Source organism: Phacochoerus africanus, chromosome 11, assembly GCF_016906955.1.
Source record: "Phacochoerus africanus isolate WHEZ1 chromosome 11, ROS_Pafr_v1, whole genome shotgun sequence".
Taxonomy (NCBI): domain Eukaryota; kingdom Metazoa; phylum Chordata; class Mammalia; order Artiodactyla; family Suidae; genus Phacochoerus; species Phacochoerus africanus.
The window spans coordinates 22,123,478-22,138,977 of record NC_062554.1 but is presented as its reverse complement, the minus strand read 5'-3'; the positions used below and the strand labels follow the sequence as shown (position 1 = coordinate 22,138,977).

The following is a 15,500-nucleotide window of genomic DNA, read 5'->3' as shown; positions in this document are numbered from 1 at the left end:
TCTAGTCATTAATGCCCCATGATTTTCCTCACTATTTTTGTATTTCCTCATCTATACCACCTTTCTCATCTTTCTTATGCAAGAGGATCAACCAGAGCTTTGCTGGCCTCTCTACAAAGTCATAAAGCTTGCTTTGTGGATTGCAATAGAAGAATCTCAAAAATGAACAATGCCACCGTCAGAGTACACATGAAAACGGGGAGAAGAAAGACGCCACTGTCAAGATCAACAAGGTGTGATAGATCCGTATCTCTTTCTTGTTGAATATTGAAGCTATCAAAGAACAACTTGCCTTGCTTTCAAGGGTCTTGTGGGAAATCTACATTAGCAACGTATACATTATAAACGACCTCCTGACTTCAGTGTCTTCATCTTTTAACCTTTCACCCAATTGCTGCAAGCACGTGGCTCGGGAAACTCTGGTGGTAATAAACATCATATTGCTGCAAGGCCTTTCCTTTCTTTGCATTAAGCCATACGATTAATTTATACCATTTTTTTTTTTTTGAGGAAGTAGAATGGAAGTCTGCTTTTGGAATTCAAAGATAACCTCAGCATTTTTTTTTTTTTTTAAACAATCTCGGTCAGTTTCAGGGGTAGTAGTGAGAAGGGGAGCAAATCCATTTAAGGAAGTAAAAGATATTTAATTGCTGCGGGGGGGAAGAAATTTTAATGGATGTAGAAAGACTCATTTGTAAGAGGTGCAGACAAATGCAAAATGGCATTATTAATAAGTAATGCCATTAGAGAGACCGTTCTTTCTAACCACTCACACCTCTGAATCATCTTGGGGTTCCCTGACTTCCCGGTACCTTCTCCGCTCCAGCAGAGACGCCCCTTCTCCCAATCATTGTCAGGGGTTTAAGTGCCACCGTCGGAGAGAAGCTGATTATCTACCTGCTCCCCCAGCTTCTCTCAGAGTGACATGCCACCCACGCCTCCCTGCATAGCTCTTCTCCTTCCGCGGCTCCCGGAGGCTTCCCGAGGAGCTGCAGAGGGAGCCCGAGGCTACCCTCGCCCGAACCCCATGACTACTAGGCTTCAAGACCCTTGTCAGCCACTGAGTGCGCGCCCCGATCGTTCTCCCGCCCCCGCCGCGCGCTGCAGGAGCAGGAGCCCGCCCGGCGCTGCGCTGCCAGCTGCGTCTGCCCGAGCGCGGCACGTGCTCCCGGCGCTGGCGCAAGAGCGCGGGCGCCGCCGCCGCCGCGGGCCCGGGAGCCGCTCTGCCTGCTGCCTCCGCTGCCTCCGTCGCCACCACTAGCGCTCTAGCTGCAACCCAGGCCGCTCCGAGAGCGCGGGGAGCCCGCGAGGAGCGAGTGGCTGGGGGCGCCAGGCTCCGGGCGCGCACCTGGTAAGCACCGCGCGTTTTTCTTTCTTTTGGCTCTAGGGTCGCCGCGGAGGTAGGAGACCTCCGGGGCCCCTCCCCCAGCGCAGGGATGGAGAGCAGTCCGGCAAGGGGCGGGAGCTTGGGCTCAGGGACCTAGGAGGGCAGGTGGTGGGCAGGTGGAGAACTGGTGGAGCCAGGGACGCTGTGAGGTCCTGCAAGTTTAGAAAAGTCACCCTACAAGGACGTGTGGTGTGTGAATCGGACATGACTCTTTCGTCGGGAGCCCAGGCTACCGGGGCGTCGCTCCAAGGCAAGGTTTATGAAGATCTTTTTGCTTGTATTTACATAAGTGAGGAATTTAAGTGGGCTCGTTTCCATAGAAAACGAACTAAAAAAAATCAGAGGAGAAAAAAAAAATCAACATCTGAGCCAAAGGGAACGTTTGGACATCTCTCTCTTTCTCGCATACCGATACATATGCACGAAAGGGTGCATTTACCAAAGGAGGGGAGGGGGCTTCTCCATCTTTGAAGCCATTAGGTGTCGGTTCGGGGCTAATAAGAGCATTTGCTGGTGCTTCACCCTGAAAAGAGACAGCAAAAGAAGGACCTGGTTGGGTGTAAATGCCAGTGTTCCATTTCCAAAATGACACTTCCATGACTACACTACTGGGAAGGAGAGGTTTTCTAGAACAGGGGCCATTTTAAGGGGGAACACCTGCAACTCTGGCCCTATTAAGCTCAAGTTTATGTACTCCCAGCTGGGTTAGGAAGACATCCTTACTCTAGGTTCCTTTATGGGACTTTGGCAAAAGGTGGGGTCAGAAAGAGGGATACAGAGGGGGCCGGGGTGCAGAAAGGAGCGGAATGTGACCGAATGGGCTGTGTGGGATGGTAGAAGGAGCAGGAGCTTGAAAGTCGGGTTTGGCATCACTGTTTTCATTTAGTATCACCCTGGGCAGTCCCTGGGCTAGCCTCTAGGAAAATATGTGACCTTGAACAAGTCTCTTAACCTCTGTGTACTGGGTTTCTCAGTCTGCAAAATGTAGAGGCTTTTCTGTGTTTTGGGACATTAAGGTCCCACGCGATGTTTGTCTATGATTGTATGTGTTTGAGGATCTGCATACAAGGGAGGACGAGCACCTCGAAAATCCAGATAAAGGAAGCTTTGGAGCATTCTCCCTCAAAGTATCAAAGGCATTTGCAAGCTCCTAGCTGTGCTGTTGGTGTAATGCATGCCAAGAGGTCTGTAGAAATGGGTGAGAAGGACACTCAAACACCTAGCCTGTAGCCAAGAGAACCTGGAGTTCTGAGTGCTGTTTGGAGAGGTTCCGATCCACAGAGCCTGAAGTCACATGCTTTTTAAAATGTAGCAATTAAAGAAGGGGGTTTGGTGGCAAGCCGTGATGCTCTTTGAATGAGGGTTTGGGAAGTCATCTGGAATTGATTCTAGCAGAAGGAAAATGAATGGCATCCCTTAGAGGTTGGGTTCTCAGGATAACTATTGTTGAAGAGTGAGATTTGAGAATACAGTAATCTGAACAGAAGGGTTGGGAGAGGGCAAGAAACATTCTAACCAATACAAGGGTCCCTAGACTCCTAGACGGCTACTGGCATCTGCTCAGTGTCCTTGACACCTCTGCCACTTGTCTGAAGAGGGAACAGGTGCACATTCCCCCCTCCCACCCCCCAACAAGCTCCTCCTTAGAATTTAAGGATCTGAGTCCTAGGCATGGAGATGAGAAAGCATCCGTGGGAAAACCCAAGCCTTGGGGATGTCTCCCAGTCCCCCCACATGTGAACATCTGGCCGTGGAGCTGCTTTACCCATCCGGATTCCACCCGAAGTCTGTGTTCCTAAAGGAACTCACTGTGCCACTTGGTGGCACCAAAAAGTTGCGCTGAGAACTCTGTTCTCTATAAATACAAACTACCACCCCTCCCTCCTCCGCGCTCTCCCCTTCTCCCCTTCCCCCCTTTCTCAGTAGCAGGGAGATTGCTGCACGCGCCACCGCCCTCAGCTCTGCTGTTCTGCGCAGACTGAGCGCAGAAGATGAGCTTAAGATCATCTTGTGGGGGAGCCCAGGACTGGAGAGGCCAGCTCTGCCCCGCTGATCCGAGGGGCCCAACTTTATGGGGGGCTAGCTAGACCGCACTTCACCGCCCGCTGTGCGGCCAACAGGGGGGTAAGCTTGCTAAGTGTCTGTGTGCCCAAGTGTTCCCGGGAGGGGAAGGATGTGGCAGCTATCAGCTTGTTGGGTAGCTCACTGTCTGGTTTGGAGGAGGGGGACGAGGGTGGAGCGGGGGTGGCCAGAGCCTCGAGGCTGAAGTCTGCTCCATTTGTGGATGGCTTCAGTTAAACCTGTTGGGGAGAAGGGCAAGAGCAATGGGATAAAGAAGGGAATGGCCGCAAGGATTGAGAAGGGGATTCTGCATGCCTTCGGATACTAGTTCCCGCTCATTAAGGCCAGGTGCGGGCGTTTAGATTGCAGACTGGCCTCCCGCGAACCACCCGAGGGCTCCGAATTCAGAGGAGCGAAGGTGGAGAGGAAGAGGAAGGAGAACCGCTTCCCGGGAGATCGGTTAGTTGCGGCGACCGGGGCGCCTGCTGCTGGAAGAGGGGACAGCGGGTGGTGCTGAAAGCACAGTGCTTTCACTCAGGCTAGCGTACCTCTTTCTGAACCCCAGTCTGCGCCCTCCCGCTCTTTCCTCTCCCGTGTAAGTAGCTTTCCCTTCAGGCACAAAGCCTGCTCATTACTCCGGAGCAGCAGCATGAGCAGCATGCTGGGGAGGGAGCCCAGGGTACAGCGATTTGGGGAAAGAACGGGGTCGGGGGGCAGGTCCACCAGCTAGCCCGTGACCAGAGCCTACGCTGCACTTGGGACCTCGCAGAGAAAGTGAAGCGTCTGCCTGGAACTCGGGAACTGGTGCTGGATTTCCAGGTGCCCCCATGTCCCTCCAGAGCAGGTGCTGTGGGGAAGGGAGATTGAGGAGAGGTTAACAGGTGCTGGTGCTTATTTAGACATTATCTTCGTGCTGTCTGTCTCAGCTGAATCGAAAGCTGGAGTAGCCAGCAGATAGATTCTCCCACACTTTACTTTCTGCTAAGAACCTGACACAGACCAGTGGGAAGGCAGTGCCTTTCTTCCACCTTCTCCTTCCCTACATAGTGTTTCATTGTTCTAAGTCCCTTGAGACTGAGTTAGAGCTAATCTGTATTCTTAATGCTAACCACTGGCCTTTTGAGGCAGCCGGGGGAGCATTGCCTTGTGCTATGCAGTCCCTTTCCCTCCCACTCCTCATGCCCCATGGGGCTGGGCTGAGTTTCCTGTAGAATCCTCTTGGTTATACAGTATTCTAGACATTCTCTTGAGTTTTGGAGATTCAGGTATGCAACCTCTTATTAGGTGTATTTTGTGCCCCTCATTCCCCTCATGGAGCCCAGAACATTTCCTCCTATAATTTCTATCTTATATCCATGCAGTGACACATTTAAGAATCTGTTGTGACTATTTTTGTCCTTTACCGATGTCTATTTCTGTTTGAAAGGATCTTTGGTTGGGACTTAAAAATACTGCTTCCTGAACTCATCAGGTTAATGCACATCTCACAGTCTCAAGCCTTCTCCTGCAGAAACCTTTTCAGCACTCTGGACAGATCCTACAAGGTTTTGGAGGTTTTTTTGTTTGAAGAATGTGGATAGAATATAGTCCTTCCTGCATGTAGTACTTTCTCCATAACTGCGTAACTAATTCTTCAAGGGAAAAGCTTTCCCTGGTAATTTAGACTCTGCTTGACAAAAATATATCATTTAGGTATTTTCATTGCACCCCCTAGATCTCTGCTATCCCATGGTCATATTTTGGCTATTGGCTATGCTAAAAAGGAAACCAAATTCTTTAATGTTTATTTGTTAAAGGACATAATGGAGTTGTTGGAGGGAGAGGGGAGGTATTTGAATATCCAAATACCTGCCTAAATCTTTACTTTCTTAGGTATACACAAGGCTCCACCATTACATCATAGTACCCATGATGAATATGATGACAAATGCCAAGGCGAAAACTGAAAAATTCACTCATAAGTAGTATGTTCAGCCAGTACAAAATATACAGACTTTGGGAGTATTTGAGCAACTACATAATATTCTCAGTTTTTATTATGTTGACATTGGTATTTTCCCTACTTCAATAATTTATCTCACTAAACATGTTTACTTTGATGACTAAAGGATTTTACTCATTCTAATTTTTTTACATTCCTAGAAAACACGTTGGGGATGTTCAGTGAGGTCATATTACATTATCTTTTATGGACTTGCCAGAGCATTTTATATAGAAAAGCTAAATTACATGTCAGTGGAAGGTAGGTGAAATTATAGGTAGAAAAAATGAGATAAAGTTAATCATGAAAAATACTGGAGTACCATTCTCTCCCAGGCTTTCTGTCCTCATGAGATGAAGAGACACACCCAACTATTCCTCCTTATACTTTTTGCTGTTATTTTAGTAGGTACAGTTTAAACTAACTTGATAAATTAATGAAGACCACCTTTTGAAATATATTGATATATGCTAAAGCTGATCCGTTTGGAATATGGATAAATGGAAGGTGTATTACTACAAAGCAGGAACATTGCACAGTTGAGAAATGTGCTATTTTAATATTCAGAGCAATGTTAATCCTCATCCTGAGGCATTATTTAGTCATCATTTTTGTCACATGGAGTTTGGAGACTAGGAGAGTATAGGAGCATAGAGAAATATATTTTAGTTTATGATGTGCTTAATATAACCCAAGAAAAGTGAATTTAAATTTTGATTTTGTATTTTCAACTAGTTGTAACTGAGAAAACATTTTCTTGATGTTCCTTCATCTCAGTCGGTTAAATGTAGTTCTAAAAAACATTATGCCATAGGCTTTCTTTCATTTCCTTTAGATTCTCAAATAGGAGGAAAAATATCTAGATTCTGCCAGTACTAATCCCATTTGAATTGTATGTGCCTTTAGTCAGAAGGGGAACCCAAGCCAAAGTCTTGGTGCAGGCTCATCTCTGCTTTAATAACTGTCATTTATTGAACATATCAGGCACCACGCCAAGCACTAGATGTGTTATTTAATCCTCATAACAATCATACAAGGCAGTGATTTTTCTGTTGTTAAAATTGAGGGTTTTTTCCTTCCACTGTCATGTAACAGGGAAATGGAAAAAATTATATGCATATATAATTTTATACTCTTATACACATACATCTGATTTGTTTGGGACTCAGATTTATCCTGCTTCCATTTTATTAGCTAACTTTGATCTATGGTGTGTCTACACACCGAGGACTTGTTGCATTGTGGTTTCCAGTGAGTTGTGGTATGGTTGGGAATATAGAGCCTTGCACAGGATTGTCGGAGTTTGAATCCCAGCTCTGTGGCTTATTAGCTATGTGACCTTGGGAAAGTTACTTAACATTGCTCTGCCTCTCTTCCTCATTTTAAAAATGAGGAACAGGTTGTAACACAATTAGCCTCATTGAGGGATTATGGTGAATTAATTACACAAATATAAGTAAAGTGCCAGACCCAGAGTGAACTGTACAGATTTGGTCGTTATGGCTATTAATCACATCCAGGCCTTTGAACATCAGACGTTTCCTAGGTTTCCTGTGTTACTGAATTTAATCTTCTCAACAACCCTATGGGTATGCATAGTTGCTGTTTCAAATAAATTCTCTTGTTTTAGTCAAACTACTCAAGAAATTTAAAGGAAAGAGTTAGATGCAAGAAAATGTTTTTTATCTAGATGTGATTCTGTTGGTTTTGTAAAGCTATGAGGCCTGAGAATAATTCCCTAATCATTAGTTGTCACAATAACTCTAGATATAGGCCACTGACTTTAAACTTTTGAGCATAAATGTTCTGAGGAATATTAAAAGTTCATGATGACACTAATTGGCACTGTAATAATAATGCTTTCCATTTACATTCATAATATTTTGCAGAAGAATAATTGAAAAATATTTTAAAAATCCATTTGTTTTAATACAAAGTATTATGTAATACAAGTGATGTAGTAAGTAAAATAAGATTTTGAAAAACCATTGTATAAATTACTATATAAAATCATTGTTCTTTATCTTTAAAAAATTTTGATAAACTTTGTATTTCATGTAGCGTTTGAAATGGCAAAGTGTATTATAGGATACTCTTCTCACATTCATTTTTTGTAATTTGTGAATACTCAGAACTATGCTTATTTAATGCAAACAATAGCATTTTTGACTCTCACAGTTTAAGCTGTATTTCTCAAGTTGAAATTGCAAGCTTCAAGACAAGATAATGAAGATAATGCAGCCAGAGACAAGTTACAATGTAAAGAAAAGGAATAAGGCAAGTCCATTCCAAACTACTCTCCTTAGAATTATTAGGACATTTCAGAAAAAGGCTTTGTGGGACTGACATATCCAGATGGCTCTTAGTTGTCCTCTTTTTTGATGATTTAGACCTTGCCAGGATGAGCTGCATGTAAATCAGCAGTTTTCAGTTGGGAATGACTTTGACCTGCAGGGAACATTTGACTGTGTCTGGAGACATTTTTATTCATCGCAACTGGAGGAGGTGTGTGCTCTTGGCATCTGCAGACCAGGGATGTTGCTAAACATCCTCCAATGCACAGGACCAGAACCCCCCCAAAACAAAAAGTTGTATAGCCACAATGTCAACAGGTCTAAAGTTGGAAACTCTGATCTATATGATTCCAGGAAACAGTTATCTATATTTATTTGATTGGTTTGAATGGCTTCTGGATGTAGCTGATTGACGTTACACAAGAATTTAGTGGAAAGGAGAGTCTCCAGAATGTTTTGCAATCAGTGCATAAGGTTTAACTAACCAAGCCATTTGATTTGGTCAGATGGGAAAACAATATCATCTGATTATGTTGAGTGTGGGCTTTGATGCCAGAGAGAATTGGATTTGTGTCATGACTCTGCCATTTATTATATGTATGAGACTTCTGGCAAGATTCTTCACCTCTAAACCTCAATTTCTAGAGATATTTATGTAGGTAGTAATCATATCCACCCCACAGAGTCATTGCGAGACGTACATTAAATTATGCTTATATATTATTTAGCACAAAGTAGGCACTCAATAAATATTAGCTATTAATAAGTAACTAGAGATCGAGTTAGAAATGCAAAACCACATTTTCAAGCACCTGATGATAGGTGATATAATACGCACGATAATGCCTTACAGTCTTTAGAGGTGTGCCATAAATAACAAGAAAGCAGCTGAAGGCTGCAGAATGGGAAGAAGTTTAGAATCCCTATTTGATAATTAAATTGAGACTAGTTAACAGTGGCTTACATCATTTTTATTGCTTTGCTGTTGAAGGCTGTTTTGGGTCTTCATGGACTACTAAACCAGTTGTTTAATGGTTTACAATGATTTAGTGAGCTTTATTCTACTGCCAGCACCTTTTAATTAATGCCTAAAATTACAGATTTCACTTGTGTACAGTGTTATTTTATGGCCCCTTTTTTGCTTTAAGGGGATTTCAATTAAAATATGGCATTTTTGCTCTTGTTCTGGGCTAAAGAGAGGGGCTGTTGGACTTTCTTGTTTACAAGGTCACAGATGTGTGCTTGAGATAGCTACGACAATGGAGCTTTCCTCAGACTATAAAGCTTTCAGTATCATTATACCTTGGAGTGTCTCTTATCTATGGGATGCACTTGTTTTCAGGAAAATATATCAAAGTATCCATAGCATTTGCAATAAATATTGACACCCCTGTTTGTGATGAGGCTATTGCTCAAGCAGAAGGAATCATTTCAGTGTCGATGTCCTGAGCTGTGTGATTTGCTTGTGTGGGGATTAAGTTATATAAGAGACATCTGTGCCAGAAAGATGGTCAGCATTTGAGAAGATTGTTGAAAATAAAAGACTATGTGAGCTGTGAATCTGATTACCATGTAAGTACCCATTTATGGCACATTCAACCCACCATATTTCCTCTTCATATTCATTTAGGGTACATTGTGAGACCATATGATTACCTGAGGCAAAGTACTTTTATGCATATTAAATACATGTATGTTGTCTCCTATAATGGGGCAGTAATTAATTTTATTATTTTATGAGCCCAGGATATAGAATATAAAATATTGAATAAAGCAGCCTAGTGCTTCTGACAAGACCCTGGATCAAAATATCATAAAAGTACTATTTATGTAAACTTGTTATCATTTACTACTTTTAACTGAATTAAAGTACCCCATATTTTTAGACCATTGATCTGTAGCATTTTGAAAGCTTTTTAAAATTGTTGTATTAGTTAATTCCTTCTCATTATAGCAAGAATATATATATATGATATATATATTCACATATATATGAATTCATATATATACATATATATATATATATCTACCAACCTATAACCCATACCACATCAGAGTTATAACCTAAAGCACATAATTTATTTTCTTGGAGACTTTATTTATTGATATATGAAAAGAGGATAATCAGACTTATTAGCAGTAATTGTGTTTGAGGTTAAAATGGGATTAATAAAGGGAAAGGCTCTGTACACTGAAAATAAAATAATACGATTTTACTATTCCCCCTACTTTTTTTTTTCCTGCCAGGCCCTTGTAAATGAATAAATGAACCTCCTGGTGAGATAGCTAAGGAGAAATAACTATCTGAACTTGCTATTATGAACCTGTGTAGAAGCAGGAGGGAGCAGGTCCTCATGGAAAAAAAGCATTGTGTAGTACCTGGAATCCATAAGCTTAAGGAGAAAGGACTGAAAGTGAAGTTAATGCAAATTTTTACGATCTAAATTGATATATTATAAAATGTGGAAACATTTATGCCAGCAATGATATTGTCCTATAGAAATACTTTTGAAATAAGTCAAGCGCAACATTGTTTATGATAATAGGGGAACACTATTAATAATCTAAATATCCAAACATGGGAGTAATTAAATAAATTTTGGTGCATTCATATAATTGAATATTCTGCAACTATTCAAAAGAAATAATCTTGGCCCTGCTACTCACTTGCTTTGGAATCTTAGCCAAACCATTGTACCTCTCAGAGTCCCAGATCCTTCACATATAAAATAGTCATAAAATGATCTTATAGTTTTAAAAATAGTTAAGTGATATTTCAAGTGAAATGTTATCATAGTGCCTAGAACATAATAGCTCTGTGTATATTTTAATCATTATCTCCCTCATCAAAATGAACTAATATCAAAAGATATTTATGATACATTATATAGAAAAGAATAAAAATATATTGCAATATAGATTTCATACTAACATTCCATTTAAATTTTTTTAAAATCTATGTATAAAAGATTATATGCTTAGAAAATTATAGAAGAGCAGACAATAATTTGCAAAATATGATTAAATCTGGGTTTTGAGTTCATATTTTGCAGAATTCTGGCCTAGGCTTGCTAAAGACCATTTATTCTTCATTCATCTCAGTTAAACTGAATCATCTACAGGATTTTTTTCTAGTTCTATGATGCTCTTTTCCTTAATATATTGAAGAACCATTGGGAACACTAAAGGTTTCTTCTTCCTGCTTTGTCAGTCCCTGCTTCTCTTTTTGATGTCCTCTGTTGCCTGGATCCACTGGACAAAGGGAGTTTCATTATCCATTTTTCAATTTTCCACAGTGGGGCAGGGGGGCACTGTTTCTAAAACTCAATTGAGTAGCTGATCAGAAAGCCAAGTGGAGGCAATTCCTTTTATTGACCTGTTCATTCAGCAGGATTTATTGAATATCTGTTTTTGTGCAGGGATTATACCAGGTGTTGTGAATGGCAAACATTTAATCTTTAAAGGGTTTGAAGTCTGTTGGAAGACAAAATGTATCCATAAATAGCTGTAACACTAGCTGAATAATAAGGATATTAAAAAGTATGGACAGAAATGTTACTTGAATTCAGAAAATAGAGAAAATTCTGCAAAATGAGAGACCTGGGAAGATTTTATAAAGGGACTATTTAAAATATGAGTTCATTCAATTTTCGTTAAAACTCTTTGAGGTAGGTACGATTTTCATTCCAGTTAGGCTCAGAGAAGCTCACAGCCAACAAACAGCAGTGCCAGGATTCAAACCCAGGTCTACTTGACTCCAAGCTCCATGCTCTTAAAAATTCTGCCTTCAGGCCATGAAAGAAGAACACATCAGGAGATAGAAGCAGTGTGAACAGAACTGTTGGGGCAAAGGGGAACATGCCCAGAGGAGGCACACATTTGACTTGACTAGCAGACTCCCAGGACGGGCAGGTTGAGGAGACATAAGACTGCAAGAGAGACTGGGGCAGACCTTTAGAAAGTAGGTCCTTCAGTACCACACTTAAACTTTTTTTCACAAATAATACAAAGTTTTGATAGTAGAAATTTAGAAAATAATACAGATAAAGGCAAAGAAGAGATTAAAAAGTATACATATTCCTACCACTCCGAGAACATACCAGTAATGTCATGTGCATGTTTGCAGTTTTTGTGTGTGCAAACATACACACTCATCGTCTTTCGCGTGAAAACACAACCCTGTTTATTTATTTATTTTTGCTTACTACAACGTGAGGACTTCACATTTCAACACCCCCTCTCCACCCTGCCACATTCACACTTTATAAGATTAAGTTTCTGTTCAAGAATTTTTTCAGGAATTCCATTGTGGCTTAGTGGTAATGAACCCAACTAGTATCCATGAGGATATGGGTTCGATCCCTGGCCTTGATCAGTGGGTTAAGGATCTCATGTTGCCATGAGCTGTGGTGAAGGTCACAGATGCAGCTTGGATCTGGCATTGCTGTGGCTGTGGTGTAGGCCAGCAACTGCAGCTCCGAATCAACCCCTAGCCTGGGAACCTCCATATGCTGTGGGTGTGGCCCTAAAAAGAAAACAAAAACAAAAACAAAAAACTATTTTTCAGTCTTTTTACTTGTTTCTCCTTGTCTCAGGGAGTCAGCATTTAAACATTGGAATTTCCTGGGGCTCAATCCCAGAGCTAGTTTCCTTTCTGTTTCCACTTCCTAGATGATTTCATCCAGTTTCCTGGTTTACGAAAAAGAAATACTGATGCCTCCTCCATTTATATCTCTTATGTAAGACCTCACTCCAGAAATTCAGCCTCTTGCATCCAGATGCTTATTAGATATTTCTTCTTGAATTTCCAACAAGTTTTAAAAAATTGATATATCAAAATTGGACTTTGGTTATCCCCACTCAGATCGGTTCCTGCACAGTTTTCTCAACCTCGCTCAGCATGATACCATCTTGTGTTTGCTCAGACTGAAAATCTTAGCATCCTCATTGATTCTTTCCTTTCCTTCACATCCCAAGTCAGATCTGACAGTAAGCCCTTTCACTCTGTCTTCAAGATTTAGTCAAAATCCTACCAGTTTTCGCCACCTCTGCTACCATCTCCCTAGTTCACTCCTCTGTCATCTCTCCCATCTGAATTATTGCAGGGAGTTTCCTCATTGCCTTTGTGTCTTTATTCTTGTTGAAAAGTTGGTCCATATATGTCCTTCCCCTATTGAAAACTTCCAGAAAATCACTCTCACGTAATGTTAAAGCCAAAGTCTTTTCAAGTCCAAAAAGATTTAGATCATCTGACTAGCTCTCAAACCTCACTTCTTCCTCTCACCCCATTTTTTTCTTCACTGCAGTCACACTGGACTCTTTGCTGTTTCTCAACACACTAAGCATAAATATGCCTCAGGGACTTAGCATTTACTACTTCTTCTTCTTTTTTTTTTTTTTTTTTTTGGCTTTTTGGCTTTTTGCCATTTCTTGGGCCGCTCCCACGGCATATGGAGGTTCCCAGGCTAGGGGTCTAGTTGGAGCTGTAGCCGCCAGCCTACCCCAGAGCCACCGCCAATGGGATCCAAGCTGTGTCTGCAACTACACCCCAGCTCACGGCAACGCCGGATCCTTAACCCACTGAGCAAGGCCACGGACCGAACCTGCAACCTCATGGATTCGTTAACCACTGCGCCACGACGGGAACTCCTTTTTTTTTTTAAAAAAAAAAAAAAAACAAACAAACAAACCTGGAACATTCATGACTCAGTCTTTTACTTATTCTAGGTATTTACCCAAATTTTACTTTTACGGTTTTTACTTCTTTGGCTACCTTATTAACCATTTTTCTACATCTCTGACTTTCTATCTCCCTTCCCTGCTTTATTGTTTCTCTTTAATGTTTTTATGACTGTGTAGCACATAGTATTTTGCTTCCTTATGTTGTTGATGGTCTGACAAACCAGGTTGGATCACAGGCTCCACGAGGGCATGAATGTGTCTGCTGTGTCTGTAATTGAACCCTTAGGGACCAGAAGAGTGCTTAGTACAGAACTGTCACTTAATAAACACTTATTGGACAAATGAGTGATGCTGCTAGAGCTAGGATATACCCTGCCAGTCTGTTTGGCATTTATGCTCTATTAACTTCTTATATTGGGGGAGTACAGGGGATGACTTGTTGTTTAATCTTATAATAAGCTGAGTTGCAGCACGATTCTGTCAAATTTCTAAGTCATACATTATTTCAAAATATTCTTTCCAGGTATCTGAGCTTCTTAGCTAGTGTCAATAAAGCATAGCCATTGTGTGCGTTCAAGTCAGATTATGAAGTCGTCATTTTTAATCCGGCAGGTCATAATCTAGCAGGGGATGACAAGGCAGTAAAAAAATGCATTTGTGCTAGATAATCATGCATATTTATACCTTCTTTGTGCTGGGCAGCCCCTCCCACTTTCCATGGACTTTGGAAATACCTCTCTTGAAGGAAGGGGCAGTAAGCTGACAAGGGATGAGGAAGAGCATGTTAGGGAGTCACTAGGCATAGGCCTGAGTTCTAGCTCTATCACTCTCTAAGTGATTACCTAGTTTTTAACTTATCAAAACACATTATGTCACTAGGAGGAATAGAGTAATAAAATAATACCTACGTCTTAAGGTCGTTAGAGATTATTGGCGCACATAATACCGCATGTAGAGAGACATGCACGCAGAGGCCCAGTGCACATTGAATATAATATCTTCTGGGGGAATGAAAGACATGAAAGCCTTGCATATGTATGTAAATAGAAAGTACCCAGGACATTCTGTTTGCTTTCTCTGTTATCACATGTTCTTACTTCCTCTCTTTTCTGAGCTGCCTCTGTTTCCTTAGCTGGCTTTTCCACACTCACCTCTCTGTGGAGCTTACTTTTCAGCTCTGCCTTTTCTGTATATTTGCTCTCTAGATGATGGCATTCATTCCAAAAAGTTTATCTCTCGGTGACCCTCACTTTTCATCTCTAACCCAAAATGCTCTCCTCAGTCCAGCCGTGCATGTCTGCCTTCCTCTTTGACAGCTATACCTGGATGCTTCCAGAGCATCTCAAATTTAACATGTTCAAAAGAGAATCAGTTAAGTTTTCCTCTGCCTCCATTTCTTTTCCAGTCAATCCTCTCTCTTTTAATGGTACCAAAATACAGCTGTAGTTTATGGTTTTTGTTTTTTTGTTTTTTGTTTTTTTTGAACTCAAAACCCATGAGTAGACCCTGATTCATCCCTGCCTTACCCACCTGTAGTCCATCAGCAATCCTGTTGATTATACATGCAAAATATATTCGATTGTCTCCACTTTTTGTCTTCTCCACTGTCACCAATAATAGCCAAGACACTATCATCTCTTACCTAGAGTCTTATAAGAGTCTTCTTATCAGATTTCCCAAGTCCATTATCCAGTCCAATGAGCAGCTAGGACAATCTTTTCTAAGGTCGAACTGTGCCAGTCATTTGTTTATACCTCCTCAATGGTTTAAGCTACAAATTCTTTTTAAGAGCCTTCGAGATCCTGTGTGGTTTGGCCCTTTCTTACCTTTCCAGCCTCATCTTAAACCACAATCACACCCATTCTTTATGCTCTAGCCACACTTTTCACATGAATAACTTCATTCTTCATTTTATTGTTCTTTGCATTCATCAGGTTCCAGCTCAAGTCACCTTTTCGAGTACTGGTCTGTAAGCCCCGTGAGTATAGGGAGCATGTATACCCCATTCTCTCTTGAATATTTGATTCACAGAAGAGAGTCATGGCATAAGCAGGCCATAAATATATGTTCAATGAGATAATGAATAAATGTCTGG

At 41.4% G+C, this 15,500-nt stretch overlaps 1 protein-coding gene across 1 annotated transcript in view; it reads left to right on the top strand.

Moving 5' to 3' along the window:
- The first annotated feature begins 3,415 nt into the window (after window positions 1–3,415).
- GRM5 (glutamate metabotropic receptor 5) overlaps window positions 3,416–15,500 on the top strand; it is a 519,570-nt gene continuing 507,485 nt past the window's right edge. The window contains exon 1 of the mRNA XM_047753813.1: window positions 3,416–3,511. The gene's annotated coding sequence lies outside the window, so the exon portion shown is untranslated. The remainder of the gene's footprint in view (window positions 3,512–15,500) is intronic.